Here is an 18535-nt window from a genome sequence, read left to right as displayed (position 1 = left end):
TTTTCTTGGTCAGGGTTGAAACAAGCTGTGGTTGACTTTGTGCATCAGTGTGACATTTGCCAGAAAACAAAACATGAGCATTGCAAGTCCCCTGGCCTACTGAACCCTTTACCTATTCCTGGTAGTCCTTGGACAGATGTGACTATGGATTTTATTGAAGCTTTACCTAAATCAAATGGATTCACTGTTATTTTAGTGTTTGTTGATCGATTCATTAAATACTCCCACTTCATCCCTCTTAAGCATCCATTTACTGCACCTATGGTTGCTCAAGCTTTTGTCAATAATGTGGTTAAACTTCATGGTCCACCTCAGTCCATTGTGTCTGATAGAGACAAGATTTTCACTAGCTCCTTTTGGAAAGGTTTGTTCAAGGCTTGGAATACTAAATTTCATATGAGCATTGCTTATCATCCTCAGACAGATGGGCAATCTGAGTGAGTCAATCAATGTTTAGAGATGTATTTGAGGTGTGCGGTGCATGACACTCCATCCAAGTGGCATTCTTGGCATTCTTTAGCAGAGTTTTGGTATAACACAAATTACCATACTGCTTTGGGGTGTTCTCCATATAGAGCTCTTTATAGACACGAACCACAATATGGAATGTTTGCAAAGTTGGTTGAGTCAGATAACATGGATGTTCAACAGTGGATTACTGATAATTAAAGTCATTTTGCATTGTTGAAGGAGCACCTGCTGCGAGCTCAGAGTAAGATGAAGCACTATGCTATGTCCACAGGACAGACATATCCTTCGTGGTTGGTGACTCTGTTTACCTGAAGTTACAGCCATACGCTCAAACTTCCGTGGTAAACCGTCCCTGTCGCAAGCTTTCATACAAGTTTTATGGGCCCTTTGAGGTTTTGGAAAAGATTGGCGAGGCAGCTTTTAAATTGGCTTTGCCCGATGGTGCCTTAATACATCCTGTGTTTCATGTGTCCCAATTAAAGGAGCATGTGCCTGACCATACACCAGTTTTCTCTGATCTTCCTGCTACCTTGGACCTTGCTGCTACTGATGTTGTTCCTGAAGCAATATTAGACCGTAAATTGGTCATGCGAGGTAAGTCAGCTCATTTGCAGGTCCTGATCAAGTGGTCTTTGTATCCAGTATCTGAAGCAACCTGGGAAGACTATGACACACTCAACTACTCAAGGCACGGTTTCCAAGTACGCCAGCGTGGGGACACGCTGGGTCTCAAAGGGAGGAACCTATCAGTACTATCGATGAAGCACTGACTGAAGAATCACCTGATGGCTGATAGTGCTGGCTTAGCGGTAGCTGGACGCTTAGTTCGAACTTAAGTGTTGGACTTGTGTGTGTGGGCCATGTGTGGGCCGTAGGGTAGGAAGCCCATGTATCCGCTATATGTATGCTATCGTGTGTTCCAAGTTGAAAATCGAGAACTTGGAAATCGAATCTGATCCCCAAATTCTAGCTCATCCTCCTCGTCTCCTGCTTCCTCCCAGTCTCAACTCTACTAGATTTAAATGTGCGCCTTGGCGCACGATCCCGTGAAGTTCAATATGCATTCTATTAACTGCCAACATGATAATACACTTATGTTTTACAAAGCAATGTCGGTATACAACAAACCAAGTGTACCAGATAGGTGAGCAATTCCATAGATAGACACATAGGTAGAACAATTGCGTACTTCGGAAGTTGTAGCAGAAAACTAACACATAAATATACAAATAGATGCAAAAGGCTGAGGAGCATAGTAGCAATGTGCATCCAAAATATATATATTAAAAAGGCTAAGATCTACGCCTTATGATTTTTTACTATGATAGTGGGCTCTAAAAGATTTAGAGGAGCACATTCAGGCGGCCCCCCTCTTTCATACGTACGGATGAACGTTACTTGAGTCGCAGAACTTATATACAACAGAGGCAAGAACCAATATGAATTATTATTTGAGTCGCAGAACTTATATACAACCAACTATTCATGTTGGTTATACAGAGGTGGCCTTTGTTACACACACAAAAAAGTTTTTGTTGTTCTCACTTTCTACTTAATCTTAGCTTCATATTTGGTTGCTTCAGTGAGAATTATACCTGGGCATTCTTCTAGCTGGGCCAGGCTTTGGGCCGGGCCTAACAAAGCCCGACGGAAAAAAAAGCCCAGGCCAAGCCTGACCATTGGGCCTAACTTTTAGGCCCAAGCCTGGCCCATCACTACAAAAGCCCATCAGGCCTCGGGCCTTGGGCCAGGCCGCTTCTCTATTTCACACATTTTTAGGCCTAGGCCCGGCTCGGCCCGACCATCAGGCCTCAATCTTCGGGCCAGGCCCGGCCCACAGACATGCTCGGGCTGGCCCAAGCCTGGAAAATTCGGGCCGAGCCGTTCGGGCCGGGCTTCCCATGGCCAGGTACGGTGGGAATCAAGTTCCAAATTGATATTTATCTGGCCTGCCAAGTGATAAAGCTTCTCATTTTCTGTCAAAGTGATATTTGTAGACTATATAAAAGCTTCTAAATTTGTCTTACCATCTTATTTCATAGCTCCGGCTGATCGAATATCATTGACCACGACCATTGTACTGCCTGTCAGCACATATTTAGTGTGCAAAAAAAAAACACCTCTTCAAACTCAGCTGGAGGTGCCGACTAAAGCACATCTTCAGACTCAATCCGAAGCGGCGATTCCTAGAGCAAGGCTCGCCAGATCAGATGATAACAGTCTCGCTATACAAAATATCAGAGGATATTTAGATTGAATAAAGTAACTCTTCATAGATGAACTAACACATGAAGATCGAATCCGTGAAAACGTATCTAGGTCCAGTTATTTCAAAACAGAGCATATACTGCATAGAGGAAGGATAGATCGGAGGTGGCATAAAGTGAAGAAAGACAACTACCTATTAGAGAAACATTCGCAATAATAGCCTGCAGCAGCCCACGCCATGAAACAAAGAAAATAAAAGACATAAAGTTAGATGGCATATATTTCATAAGCACCACTTTGTGATTTCTCCATCTCATCAAGTTAGATAGCAACGAAAATCAAGCTATATTTTTGGTAAATCAAAGAGAAATTCGTAAATCAGCAACAAATTTGTTTCTCCAGCTCATCAAATAAGACAACAACGAAAATCAAAGAGAACTCACACGTAGTCTAGAGGGAAAAAGTCTGCTTCAGTTAAACTATAAAAACTAACCAATTGGAAGAGCTCATATGACCTTTGAGGCATCTTAGCTTGTCCCTGGCCAGTGAAGCAGGAAATTAATCCTTGCCCTATAGAACAATTATTTCCTCTGAAACAGAAGGAAAACCTCAAAACCTCAATACCACATATCGCTTATATGCTTCTTGTTTCAATACTATATGAAGAGGAATTGGAGTTGTACTGAATAGAAATTGGTTTTATCCATGAAAACCAACGGACACTTAAGTAAGCAGGTAGGAAAAACTACTAAGATGTACTCCCTCCGGTCTGAAAAATTTGACGCCGTGGGAAGGTAACAGCAGCCTATTGGTAGGCACACTCACGCATCGATTAAAGTGGACCGGAGGTAGTAATTTTAATGCAAACAAAAATAGTTACTTTGCCATTGTTATCGAGAAATAGCAGTGCACATCTTGTGTAGAGTTACTTAGTATTATCATTATGTCCCTGGAACATATATTATTTCCCTTTTAGAAGACAAAACTTGCTTACAAAAATAACATGCAGACTAATAAACTTCATGTGTCATACACAATTAGGTGATCACCTCGCCCAGAACTCAACAACACAAAGCACCAACAGTCTCAGCTAGCCTCTTTTTGAGTGATGACAGGGAGTTGCAAATACTGAGTCAAAACTATGACATCAACTAATCTCCCACTGATACAACCTTCTGTGGATAAAAAATATTAAGCATGTCCTATGATGAGCTGAACTGAATAAACTCTACACAAAATTATTGAGACCTAAACAAAGTACAGACTTTGTATTTCTGTTGTTCTCGCCACACATTTGTGGCGGTGGAGATACAATTTATGTATATTTCTTCTCAAGGAAGTTATATGTCTAGTTCGTCCACAGTTTTGCCACAGGGCTTGTCCGGCTTGTTAAAATCATTGCTGCTGCTGGAGCAACCAAACTGCTCGGAATATTTTTCTGAACCTGTATCCGCAACAAAAGAAAGATCAGCTAAACCTCATTCAACTGCTCTAAATTCCAAAGAGCATTTAAAATCAGTGAGTAAAGGTAAGTGTGAGTGAGATGCAACTTGAATGGCCTGCTGCAGAAGCATGCCAAGACCAGTTCTTCTTAGACGCCATCTTCTTGGCTTCATCATTCCTCTTCAAGTGCAAGCTGTAATGCGTGCATAAAAAATTATACACTACATGTGTAACTGCAATTACTGTGGTTCAAGGTCTTCCACATACCTGATGGTGATGAGACCATGTAAACCGTAAGAGAGCTCATCATAATCTAGTTATCAAGCGCCACAAGGTATTCATGATGCGTTTGTAAAAAAACAGATGTTACAGCATACACAGTGGTTGAAACGTAGACATGATAGATCAACCACATAAAAATGATACGATATCAAACCAGCAGAGTCACTAACCAGAGTGACAGGTGATAAACTTAGCACATCTACACACGAGAATTAAGAGTAACAGGTTTCCCATAGACCAAAACAAGACCATAGTATCAGCTCTTTAACTCATCAAAACAGATCAGAAACCAGTAAAGACATGTATCTAGATAAAGCAAGATACATTATACACTTCAAGCAACATCGGTTTATGCACTCTTCTCACCCGCATACATTCACATTGCTATTGGATATTTAGATCTAATGAAAAATGCAGCAAAAAATACATAGAACATTAGAAAGTGGCATTCTAGATACCATGCGACTTAAAAAGGTAAAAAAGGAATAACACATACATGATCAGGTACATCCTAGTGAAATTTCGTTAGCAAAATATCCTAGAGGAACTTGAATGCCAATCTGCATATTTAATAGACAAATACAATTTACAGAATCATATACCATTTGAAGAGTTTGAATAACCGAGTAAAGTAAATTGATTCATATATGACAGGCACTAATGCTTTTCCATGAAACTCAAATACATACCATCTTTAGGCAAATAGATTTAATGGCCAAATGAATATATGGGTTTGACCAAGAATTGTTCAATCACTGTAAGACCTATTGACATAAACACAATGACGTACTGGCTAGACCAAGTGACAACACAGATGCAAAGAAAATATTAGAAAGTGAAATCATGGTTGGAGCATCAGCTTTGTATCCTAATAGGTTCAGGAATATGAATGGCATATAATGAGCTACCGACAGAGAGAGCGAAACAGAGGAATATGAAGGGCATAAGTGACCCAATCTGAAATGTCTTAGTCCCACATCCAGGACACTATCAATTTTACCATAATTCAGTTATTCTAACCATTCTTGCAAGAAAAAATTTATTCTAAATTGTTATACATTTAAAGTGATATAAATTAGTTATTCCAAATTCAGTTTTATCATAATGCTATCACCTTGCAATTAATTACCACTCAGTTATACATTCAAAGTGACAAAATTTAACAGGAGGGCCAATAATAGAAGCACCTTTGGCTTAGAACACATATAAAGAAATATTTGGCATAGAACATGAGCAGCATAACAAGCATGGGATGCATTATGAAAAACCGGGCATGTACAGACCTGATGATCAACCTCAAAAAGAAGAGAAAACACTAAAAGGGTCCATGCTTGAGTAGTTACAGCTCTAGTACCAAATTTCCTAGCTTTGTTCTTGTGTTGCCAGCACTTGGCGAGCGAACAAGTAGTCCGTTGACAGTATTTGGCCGAAAAATCATATGCTGAAACTAAAAAATAGTTGATAACTGAACTAATGTCACCTCTCGCTGTCCGTCAGTACAGCTGAAGTCGTGCTAATGTGCGATAGTGCCGGCGGCAGCCCATGCTCTTTCTTGACGGCGGCATATATCGTAACTACCAAAACCAGAAGGGAGCAAGATATTCTCATCATTACAAAAGTTCTGTGGAAAGATTTAGTGGGTAAGAAAAGATGTTCTAAATTGTGCTGTGTTGCAGCAAAGGATAACAGTAAAGGGGTATGATAAGTTGCTCCTCAACGATGAGATTGATTCGATCCACTTTATATTAGAAGCTTTAAACTTGAACGTGTTGTTTCGGCCATTTTGTTTTTTGGCACTCGTTGTATTAGAGAACAAACCATATAAACATCAGATGGAGTGCAGATGTCAAACGGATCGAGGTTTCCCCTATTTCCCTTGCATTTGATCTGTCACATGCTTGATTCATTTTAGTAGTGCAAGATTGATTGTATTTATCAGTAACACAGGATTATATGCTACAGTATAAAGATTCAAAAGTAATTCCTACACATCTTACGGTTTACCATTAAGGATATTTCCGTGTGCTTAGTCAAGTCATTAGGATTTTTTTGTGTGGCTTTCAGTCATTACCACCTCATATTTCTAATTCAGCTTAACTACCTGCTGCTCTAGGATTATGGTCCCTATTTCACTCTTCCCGCAGGGGCAACCTCTAAAAGAGAGGATTTTGTACATGTTCACTAAAGTTGTGACGTTATGGTTTATTTTTAGATCTAGTGCCACTCATGCATGTGAAAACGGAGATCTAGAGAAAGACAACATAGAGGCAAAGGGAGACCTAGAGATAGTTTTAATATGATAAATCTACACTTAGAGATAGATTTAATATTTAAAAACTTGAATATTAATTTCTCATCAAAATGTCATACTGTAAATTGGAAATAGATGTGTTCTTCAATCTCACGAGGATAAAACCTATACCTCAAACTTATACGAGTATGCTCCTCTTGTTCACCACCACTTTCAATGGGTCAAATATCTGAAATTCGATGGATGAACAATAGTGTGCTGAACTCATATTCAGAAGCAGAATTAGATAAGCAGGAATCATGTGAGGATTATGATTAGCAAAAGATGAATCAAAAACATATTGCCACGGAGCAAGACAAAGCGAAGAGGGCAAACCATGCACTTTATACTCCGGTACCCATCAAAGAAGTTGTGTCGTTTCGGCACGCAAGGCTTGCGCTCATCATCCCAAGCACTGCAATGTACCACAGCGGGCACCAGCAGCACGAAATCATATGTTAGACCTCCATTTATAAGCGCACACAAATTTAGTTTAACAAATCAAGAACTTACATATGAGTCAGTATTACATCTCTTATGCCATAATATTGAACATATCGTACTCCTTGCTGGCCTGAATGTCATGTACTCATGTTTGATGTTTCCCTAGTCACCAAACGAGCAGAGAACACATAACACATGAAAGAGTCAACTCACATCTGGATTGCATGTATGAACTGAATCCAGAATTGAAGGGAAGGGATGGGGACAGAACAACCCCGACATGGTAGGCTTCGTTGTCAGCTCACAGCAACTCCATGGCCAGAGCTCCATGTATCCATCTGAAAAGAAGGCCGTCGTCGAGCTGAGAATATATAACACACGAAAGGGTCAAGTCGCATCTGGATTGCACGTATGAATTGAATTCATAATGAAGGGAATGAATTGGGGACACAACAACCTAGACATGGCAAACTTCATTGTCGCCTCCCAGCAACTCCATGGCCAGAGCCATGCAATTCAAAGGATTAACAAACAGTTCATAGATGTAGGACAAACTGAAACTAAGCCAATGCACACTGAGCTGCATTTGCTGTTGTTCTCCAGTCTGCTCTGGATTTCTTTGCCATACAGTAATACATACATAAATTTTAGAGATGGCGTTTGACCCAGAAAATCAGGTATTGACCCGATTGGCCTGAGGTCTCCTCTTCTTCCCCACACACCTTCTCTTCTGCATTCCATTCATCTCCATATCAGGGTCATCCTCCTAGTTCTCACACACCACGGACGATCTGCCGCTGAACACCACGCAGGGCCAGTAGGGGGTGAGCCACATGAAAAGGAACAAGCACAGGATGTGGGAGAGGAGGCTGACCTAGGCGTTGCCCTCTGGTAGGATTTGGCAGCTGCTCGTGGACGGCGTGCACAGCGGGGCATCCTCGTTCGGCCCAGGCGCCGAGGGCGAACAGGACCGCCGCCTCCTCCATTTCTCGGCGTCCTCGTCGGGCAGCCAGGGGCGAGGACGATGGCGGTCGACGCCCACGTCCCTGCCTCCCCGGAGGACAACGGGGACGACGGGAGCAACGCCGAGCTCCTTCTGCCAGAGCTGGAGGAAGGGGCACGAGGGGGAGATGGATTGGCGAGGGCAGGGGACACCGGCGATGGGCGGAGGATGGCAGCAGGCAGAGTGGACACGCGCTGCTTTTGGTGAGAAGGAGGGGACTACCTGCGCCGCCGCCGGGGTGTGCCTGTGGCTGGGCCTCTCCCCGCGCTGCTGCTGCTACTCTCTCGGAGCAGCACGAGCCGGAGGTCTGCAGCCTGGCCTCCTTTGTCGAAGACGACGGGGACAACGCGGAGCTCGTACTGTAGGGGAGAGAGACGAGAGATTGGGGGAGGAAGAGCTCGGGAGAGGATTGGGGAGGACGAGAACGACAGGGATTGGCGGGCCGGCGGCTAGGGTTTCCACCGTTTGGACTGCTTCTTTTATACCACATAGTAACAAAAATGAACGGCTGAGATCGGTTCTAAGGAAGATCCGACGGCCACGAGCTGCAAATCGCTGTGAGGCTCCCGTTGGGGGGCATCATATATACCCCTGGACTAGATTTGTATGTGCGCCTTGGCGCACGATCCCGTGAAACTCGTGTATAGTATGAAAATGATTATCATCTACATAGGCAGCCCATTGTCACAACATATGATAGCTTTTTCTAAGACAACTAATTTCATAGAACAATTTTTAGAACAATTCATACCCTTGAACTTGTCTTGGGGAAGAAGAAAGGTCTTTACATAATAGGAGGTCACTTCGGTATATGAGGAAGAGCACTTGCTAGTATCAAGAAGAATAAAACATTTGGAGCAGACTTTCTAGTATTGTGGCCAATTATTACAGCAGCAAGGAGATGAGGTCCATGCTCCAGCTTTTGAAGCCCCCGGCACCCGGTCACAATCTCAGCCACCCGGTGCACTCCCGTAGCTTGTGCACACCGGCCGCGAGCACAAAGCAGGTCTTCCTAGAACTCCTACATTCCAAGGAACAAGCATGCCGCCGCAATGCCCCGTTGAACAATATGTAGTGGTCACCATCATTAAACTTTCAAAGTTCAAGTAAAGACTTAAAGAAGACATTCTTCTTTGTCCAATGGATATTTTAATCCATTCAAAAGTTATAAGAATCAATAACGTACGCGAATCGCAGAAATAGCAGATGCATACACACTATGATTACGGATATGCGTAACATGCCCGTAAAAAGGAACACATGCTCTGATGCAGAAATGCTGACAAAAACACACACATATGTATACAACGTTCTATCTAACTGATTTCGACATTCACACACATGTATAACTTCAAAGATCTAGAGACACATGTCTCAGAATCTAAAGCATAAATCTCAGATGTTAATGATACTGCTGCAATATGAAGCAATATCGAAATGTTAGAAAGCATTTCAGTGAAATCAGAGAGAAAAGAATTAAGTCAACCACATAATGAAGACCATTAGCTTATCCCCGACCTGCCAAGAGAAGAAAAAAATCTCTGGCCTATACAACAATAATATGATTCGAAATAGTGAATAACAAAATTTTCAAAACCTCATGTCATAAGCATGCACTCTTTCGATTTTTTTAGAATCACAGGTTGTAAGTCAAATTTAGGGTCGCACCTTGCCGCATGGCCACGTCCTCCGCATTGGTAAAACACTATGTTAAGCACCATTAATATGACATGTGGTGAGGCATCGGCTATGATAGTTATTTGTTGGAATAGTAATTGATTGACTTTTTTAAACATGGCCTGCTATCATGGCAGATAAGTTCCTAACAAACATTCCTTAAATTCAGTCAACACTCCCCATGCAGCAAAAACTATCAGCAGTACCAGGTAGGGTGAACCCTCGAACAATATTTTCAGTATATACCAGAAGATAAAAAGTATACCTTTTCTTCAGAAAAAACTATGAGACAAGTAGAACGAATATGTAATAGATACGATATGTTTACAGGTAGACAGTGGTGAACTTACAACAATCTATTTCTTCAGAAATGTACACATGGATAAAAAAAAGTACATAATTTAGCAAACCATTTATAACATTATGAACCAAAAGTCCTTCGCACACAGAAAGCACAAGGAATGGTATAAGAAAATTCCATACAAGGTGCACAGGAGCATCGCCACAACAGGAACTTAGTCATATTTACAGGCCCACTACAGAAGGAAGGGCCACAATCTTTTGAAACCTTTGGACATATGACTCTTTGGATATAAAAGAGCAGTTCATATTGGAGTTGATAGAACAAAGATTTGTTATTTCACTATCCATAAACTAATGTCTAAATAGGAACACAATATTTCCGACAAAAATCCTCCTCTGATGCAATTTACAACTATTCCCTAACTGGTAATAGTGTTTGATAAATTTTAATTGGCTAAATGCCATACATTGATCAAAATCCATGAATTCGCAAGTCTGAACTCACCTGGCATAAGGAGACTAAGGCGGATGAGTGGTGAATAATTTCGCTGTGTGCGAGATGTGAGCCTTGGCGCACGATCCCGTGGAACTCGTGCCGGTGTACATTTTATATAAGTTCGATAAAAATTAACTACCAACTTGATTAAACATTCTTAGTTTCACAAAACGTTGTCGCTGGGATGAAATTAGGATGAGGTGTGCTCCGTGCCCCACCCTCTACCCCCATCCACGACCAAAGTTGAGGGGGTTGATACCGGGGCCATCCACAAAGCACAATGTTTGAAGAGGGCGGCGGGGGGACACTGAAGCAAAACCCTTACAAAAAAAAACTATAGAATAGGTGAACAATCACATGGAGAGATACATGGGTAAATCCATTAGTTAGTTCCAGAGTTGTAGCAGAAAACAAACATATAAATCTACAATTAGATCCAAAAGGCTAAGGAGCTTCGTGGCAGTGTGCAACCATACTAATATAGTAAAAAAAGGTATAAGATATATGCCTTATGCTTCCGTGCAAATAAAAACCAAGAGAAAAAATCATATAAACCAAGAGAGGAATAAAGGCATCAGCCTTGTGCCCAAATAGAATTTCATATGAACCTAGGAAGTTGGTGTTCTATTATCAAGGAGTTGCAAACCCAAAAAAATACACCACGAGCTATGATAGCACATTTAAATAGTTAGCATCTGCCCTAATACAAAAATTATTATGCAAGGCTCGTGTAAACGAGCTGCTCTGGGAACCCAAAGTCCCAAACAACACCATGACTAAACTAAAAAAATCTTACAGCCATGAAGAATGCTTAATACAAAAAAAGTACAACATATGATTTCTTTCCCCTATGTACATAAAGAATTCAGTTAATACCTGCTCAATAAATTGGAGTAAATACCTAACCGTGATGGAAAACGACAGTTGCGCTGCGCACATATGGCCTAATAAAATTTCCTCACCTGATATGCACGCTAATGTTTTGATCTTTCACTCAAAAAATATGAAACACATACTCAACCCGCTTTCCTGAATCTCAAACATGCAGCATCATGAGTTGAAACAACATTGCTGAAGATTCACATTATTGATGTTGCAAGCTACTGACAAACCAAATAATCCTTAGTGACGTATGGAGAGAGAGAGCGAGAGAGAGAGAGTTCTACAAGTTCCTCTTGAGCAAATATTCATAGGTATATACATAAAAAAAATGAGAAAAGCAAGCACAAACTGTACCTAGTAAAACATATGGTGATGAGACCGCCATAGCTGCGGCCGTAGCTGGAGATGAGAACAAGCACGACCAGTACATGTAACTCTTTCAACGTGTGCGACTAAAAATCACAAACAAATTCAAATCTCACGTCAAAATTAAAAAGAGCACTGAAGCACCAAATGCACTGGAACATAGGTGTTGACGGGGGCGATTTGATCTGACATTACAATAAAAAAAAATTCCATTGCACTTCGAAAATTCAAGTATGAGATTCGATAACAATGGGCGCAGGCGGTGCTTTATTAAAAAATGGTAATTCATTTGAACGGATGAGATTCCTTCCTAATTTTTTTTCTGGTGCCCGCCATGAATGGTGCTTTACTGGGAGCAGGAGGTGATTTATTAACATGTATTTTAAAATAAGTATACTAAATTAGAATAATATCCCTGTAAAAATGCATTAACTATAATATACCATTTTTAAAAGCTCCTTCAAATAAGCCATTTCTAACCTGAGAGCAAGGAAGAAGCGAAAGAAAAGTCAACAATAAGCGCAAAAGAAAAACACATTGAAACCCACGGGAAGACAAAACAGCCCAAACTAAAATGATGACCCCTGACCGGGAGACAAAAGAAGAATGAAATCACAAAGAAAGAAAGAAATCCCTAAGGCGAGTAGAAAAAGATGTTGACAGAATTATTTTGCAACCAAAAATTTAGTATCTCGGTGTCATACTAAATATTTTCTCAAACTAAGATAATACGGATGGCCAGAACCTTATAAGCTGCATGTATAAAAATCTCTGAAAAGGAACTTTCTGAAACATTTTCTATGAAACATTAGACCAATCAAACAAGGGTCAAAGCGACAAACCTTCCAAGTAAAGAGTGCTGATGACGTTGGCACCCATGAACTGGAAGTTGAGGCGGATGAGAAAGTGGTCATGTATCTTACACCAACCGTGTCCATGGAGACATAACCGATTTCCTCCTGTGATTAAGTTGTAGGAAGAAGGTCATCGACGGTGTACTAACCTCGCCGCTCAGCCAATGGTCAAATTTACAAAAAAAAATCGCTGTAAAGAATTACCCATGTACACGAGCTAAATTATTGTACTATTTAAATATAGTATCAATACACTGGTAAAAAATGTACTATGGAGATACGAATTTTGATTGTGATGTAGCATTTCAAAAAGGTAAATCAAATTTAGCTCAAAATAAAGGAATCTGGTATTCTGATAAATGATACTGTATAATATATGAAGAGCAGTTAAAACCTACTATATGATTGATGCCTGAAGCACTTCATGGGCACAAATTAAAAAATTATATATAGTTCGAACTACTCAGAAAGTGCAATAGAAACTTTAAGAGTATGCTCTCCTCAATCATGGAGAAGCCCACCTGGGCGCCTTGACATCAACCGATGTTTATGTGTGCGCTGCTGCTCCCTAAGCCGAGCATGTGGTCTTGATTGCTGCATCCACACCTGATGCACCACGCACCACACTCCTCATCTCCGACGGTGGATACTTGGCAAACCCCAAAATCACCTGCGTTATTACATTTGACAAAACATCATTACGAGGACTACATAACAATATTAATTGTTGCCAGGACTACAGGACAATGTGAAGTATTGCAGTTTTTCCTGGGACTAAGCTGCATAGTATGTACTAAGCCTTACAGTTTGGTCCATGGCAATATATAAAAATATTGGAGCACCGGAACAAATGAGGAGCTTCTGTATACATTATTACAACAGATTGTATTTTCCAAACGAATCATTGTCACTTACCTTCACATCTCGGTGAAGAATGTGAATTGCATGTAAGTACCCATAAGGAGTTGCCGAAGGCACTTGCAAAGCTTCTAAAAAATCAGACAACACTTGAAGATGTGAGATTTATCACATGAAATCCAAAATATACATTACCGATCAGTTCATTATTTAAAAAAAACAGAAGCAAAAAACATGAATGCATATAATACAGTTTACCTTTAAAATTAATAACCGTTGGAAAAAAAGGTTAGTCACGCGACGACAGAAAACGTCATGCCAAATCTGAACTGCAATAGTAAAAATTAACACTGCATTAATATTCGAAAGCATGTTTATCTTGTGATTTTTCCAATAAATCAAACCAAAATAATTGGGGCAAGCCTTGGTACGGTTTTGTATACCTTATCTCCAAGTACGACCGATGCATGCTGCTCGGCAAGATCCTCAGCTAATCTGAACCACATACTCCAATTTTGGTAGACACATCTATTGATGTGAACAGACATGTCGTTGAAGACCAATCTCAAACAAAGGAAGGCAAATCATGAGTAACAATATAATCCAAGAAATGTCCAGTGTGGCTAACTTAATAATAATATAAAAATGTAAATTAGTTTGAATTCCAAACAAAGCACAAAAGTAAAACCAAAATATGGCATATATCTGAGTGTTCCATTTGTGCAAGATGTTGTCCATAATAACCAGCATCAATTGACCATTACGACTGGGGTAGCTTAACAAGTAAAGATTCTGACCATATGTGAGGGAAAGCAGGAAGCCAGTGCAAAGTATCTAGTATGCACTGTTCAGATTAGCAAACTATCACATTAACAAATTAAATCAAGCATGCCGCTGGAAATATCAAATATCACAGAAAATACAGCTCTTCATAGTGTTTCTACATGTACAGAATTTATAGCTTACTTCCATTTCATGCTTCTATTGCAATCCGGGATTTCTCAATTGTCAATCTAAATAAGAGATTACCCCTGTGTAAGAGAATTGAATACAACCTGAGATGAAGTAATGGTTAAGAAAGAACTAAAATAGGTAATATTTTAGAACAATGATGAATGTTTAACTTTTAGATGTCCACTTGCAAGTTCTAATGAAAAAAGGCATGTCAGACATATGAACCTGCTAGTGCAGAATGCATTTGATACAACTTCTTTTCTTACTGTGGTTGCTCGATCCAGCTAGAAAAGGAAGCATACGCAATAGTAAAGTAAAGGGAGATGATATCCTTTAACAGAACAAGTGATTTGATCAGGTATTCGCGAACATACGTGTTGCAACAGTTCTCAAAAAAAAAAAAAAAACGTGTTGCAACAGTATCAGGTATAAACAGATGTCCTGCTCCTCCACCTCTCGCTTCCGCCGCACCGCCTCTCCCAGCCGACGCCTCCAGTCGCCTCTCCATAATTAAGGTCTTCGTTGCAAGCCTCCAGACCATACACCCACCGTCCGATGTGATTTCTGGTCGCAGCCGCCGCCGCCGCCGCCTCATTAGCTTATCTGCTCTTGTTATTGGATAGGGCGGCGGCGTGCATATCGGCGGCTGCGGAAGATGCATGCGATCTCCCCTTTCCACCGGAGCGCGCTGCCCACCATCGGGAACTCGCTGCGGCCGCCGCGTCCGTCGAGCGGGCCTGCCGCCTCTGCGTAGACGTGAGTTGACTTCATCCCCTCTCCTCTTGATATTCAGATTGGGGTGCGGGGGCGATCTCAGACTTGCCGTTCCGTGGCATTGTATGACTAATCCTATAACGCTGTTAAGTAGCACGCTTGATGTAAAGATCGATGGCAGTAGAATTGTGATAGGATCAACTAGTTGCGTAGAGTTTGTTCTCTGAAGTAAATACAGTGTTCCAAATTCTCTTGAAGAAAAGATTTAAAAGCTCTTTGGAGCGCCAGAAATTCAATACCCTGCAATGCCAACATGGAAAAGATTTGATAAAGCAGTAGATTTACTATGCGAAAAGGTTTTATTTCTAGAGTCAAATTTTGCAAGGGGGGAACATTAATAAATTTCATATTGTGCATCCAATGCAATGCGTGAGCCAGTATGTTGTCAATTCATGTGCTCCATCAAGATGTATTTTTGCTAAAGAATTTGTTGAACAAAACGTGGATTACTCGATACAAATCGGTATTGTTTGGTTCATATTCAAAAATAACCTTTCGATAGTATCATTTTAACAAATCTGACTAGACCAAAAATTGGGTTTTGCCTATTAAAACCTAAAAAAAGGCCTGGTGCGCAAGATTTTTTTTCTTCAAATTTTGGTACACAAGAAATAATTATGCGGTTTGTAAATTGCTTTCACGGCACCTATTTTCGGTAAGTATCCCATGGTTTATCATTGTTTCCAGGCATATATGTTATATTTTGCAAAGAAATTTGACATATTCAATTGAGTGATGACAATGCTACATTAAAAAAAAGCAGACACAGTAGGAAGCATCCTATTGTTGTTCCACTTTCCTGTGGTTAAAATTGACTAAATGAGATTATCAGTTTTTTTTTGAAAAAGGTGTGATGGGGATTACATACTTACATGGCAACCACAAACCACGACAATCATTTAGACTAGAGTGATCCTTTTTTATGGTTTTAGCAAAGCTACCGGCCACTCCCTCGTTTCAGAAATATAAGACCCACATGTTATTCCAAGATTTTACTTTGATCAACAATTGGTCCAACTCAATTATGAGGCTTGCTCCAGTACAACCCCCTCTCCCTAAACTTAGTTTGGGATCTAGGGTAATTAGCCAATCATTTAGTTATTTAGTTGTGAGCCCTACTAAGACCCATATCCAAACCTAGTATACCCATGTACCATATACCGTTCGCGATGCAAGACACTCCGGCACGTGTCCAGTGAGACTGTCAAAAAGGGAGCTAGACAGTCCGGCTAGCCTCGAGACAAACAATCCGGCTAGTATCGAGAGACGCCGCGCCACCGTCCTGCCAGCACGAACCTAAGAGGTCTTGCCGAGGCTCGTGCCGGCCTGCAACGCTTCATAATGCTTCGTGGCCGGCAAGAACCGCCTTGCCGTGCCTGCCGCCCGCCGGCCATGACCGCCACCGGGCTACATATGGGCTATGTATACCTATACGTACATTACATATTCGTTCAAATAAGGTTGGCCATATGGGTTTTAAAAGACCATCATGCCCTTAATATGAAGTGGTCTCGAGCAATCTGAGCTGTCTTTGTGTTTAAGTTTGTCTAAGTTTCAGGGCAGGAGGTTGTACTGAGATTTCAGCGGTAATAGACTGCACGAAACCCAAATATGGACTTTGTGAGTTCTCAAAGCATCATTTGACAGCGATGTAATAAATTCAAATGCGTATAATTAATATCTATTACATGACCTGATCTACATTTTGCTTTTACAGGTGAAGAGATCGCTTCTTTCAGGGGAAAGGAAGATTCTTGAAAAGAATGACCAAAGTTCTGTGGCAACTGCAGATTTTGGAGTTCAGGCCCTTATCAGTTTCGGTAATTCATAGCATGGTTCTTCGTCTGATGCCATTTTTACCCTGGCGATACTGAAACAGCTCCAGCGACTGTTTCCATCAATACCTCTGGTGGCAGAAGAGGACTCAACATTTCTGAAGTTATTTAATCCTAATGGTAACAGTGGTAATGTAATCATTGAGTCAATTTCAAGTGCTCACACGGACAAAGTGAGTAACAGTGGTTCACCTTTAACTCATGATGATGTGTTGGGAGCTATTTGGCAAGGATGTTGTCTCCTTTGATTCAAATCCTGCTACTTATTGGGTATGCTGCAAAGTTTCATTAGTCGTATATCAGGATCTGTAAAGGTTCGGTCCACTGAGTAGAGATGATGCTGTTGTTTTGAAGGTACTTGATCCAATTGATGGCACTAAGGTTTCTTGAAAGGAGACGGTGCTCTGTATGTGGTACAGCTCTGTTCATTCATTTGTTTCTTTTCTTCTTGAACGAACGACAGGTGCTCTGCCTAATTACTTTATGCAAGGGAAAGATTATGTACAGGGGGACTAAAAGACAAACAGCTAAGTGTCAAATCTATTTAATATGTACATGAGCTTACAGAAATGCCATTAGGACGGCTGAAGCTAAGTAGGTAGCTGGCAGTCTGCCATTGTTTCCTCCCATTGTTCATTGTCTTCAGGAAACTTTAGGTGCAATCTACTGTGGGTTTAAGGGTTGGTTCTGCAAGATTCTACTATTCCTCTTCTTGCATAAACATGATTAACTCATTGATTGATGTCCTTTTGCGCTTTCTTTAGTATGGATTTGTGGATCATGCTTTCTAAGTACCATCTGATATGAAGTTTTTTTTAAGGTGGGATTGGCTCTTGTGGTGAATTGTAAGGTAGCAGTTGGAGTGATGGGATGTCCAAACTGGACAAATGCTAGTGAATCAGCAAAAGGCATTTCAAGTATAGTTAGGCTCAGTTCTTTTGGCGGCTTCTCCGAGAAGCTGCCCTCCCCCAGCTTCCTGGAGAAGCCGCCCCCAAAATTTAGGGAGGCTTCTGGACTAGTCTAGGCTAGACCATTTCGGAAGCCTTCCTAAATTTTGGGGGCGGCTTCCCCAGGGGAGGGTAGCTTCTCGGAGAAGCTGCCAAAAGAACTGAGCCTTAGTACGCATTGTTGTTTACGATGGGTTTGTCAGCATAACTGAAAATGAGAAATATACTTTTGCTTTCATCTGTTGTCCTGGAAAATTACCTTAGGTTAAATGAGAACTATCTTAGGCTGATCATATACGGACCGTTGCATGAGTAATTATGCTCTTGCTGATGTTTTATAGCTTGTGCAAGTATATAACGGTAGCATCTGGGAGAGCCTCGAGCACGGGTGAATACTCAAATCAAGGTGCTCTCTTGCTTGAAATTTTGATTATTCTGCATGACAAGC

General features: G+C 40.9%; 1 long non-coding RNA gene and 1 pseudogene across 3 annotated transcripts; one reads left to right on the top strand and one right to left on the bottom strand.

Moving 5' to 3' along the window:
- Window positions 1–10091: 10091 nt before the first annotated feature.
- LOC124669176 lies at window positions 10092–14880 on the bottom strand. Of its 3 annotated transcripts, none has more exons than XR_006992041.1 (7): window positions 14544–14880; window positions 14021–14141; window positions 13836–13906; window positions 13635–13708; window positions 13241–13389; window positions 12708–12824; window positions 10092–11951 (listed from the first exon to the last, which is right to left on the bottom strand). It is a non-coding gene; the product is annotated as an uncharacterized LOC124669176 (long non-coding RNA). The 3 variants fall into 3 exon arrangements; XR_006992040.1 differs by having other exon boundaries at window positions 14021–14608; window positions 14757–14880; XR_006992039.1 differs by having other exon boundaries at window positions 14021–14880.
- An 83-nt stretch (window positions 14881–14963) lies between these two features.
- Window positions 14964–18164, top strand: LOC124673661 (annotated as a pseudogene).
- The last annotated feature ends 371 nt before the right edge of the window (window positions 18165–18535 follow it).

Source organism: Lolium rigidum, chromosome 7 (assembly GCF_022539505.1).
Source record: "Lolium rigidum isolate FL_2022 chromosome 7, APGP_CSIRO_Lrig_0.1, whole genome shotgun sequence".
Classification (NCBI taxonomy): domain Eukaryota; kingdom Viridiplantae; phylum Streptophyta; class Magnoliopsida; order Poales; family Poaceae; genus Lolium; species Lolium rigidum.
Note: the sequence above shows the minus strand (reverse complement) of the source record. Positions and strands in the feature narration are given on the sequence as shown.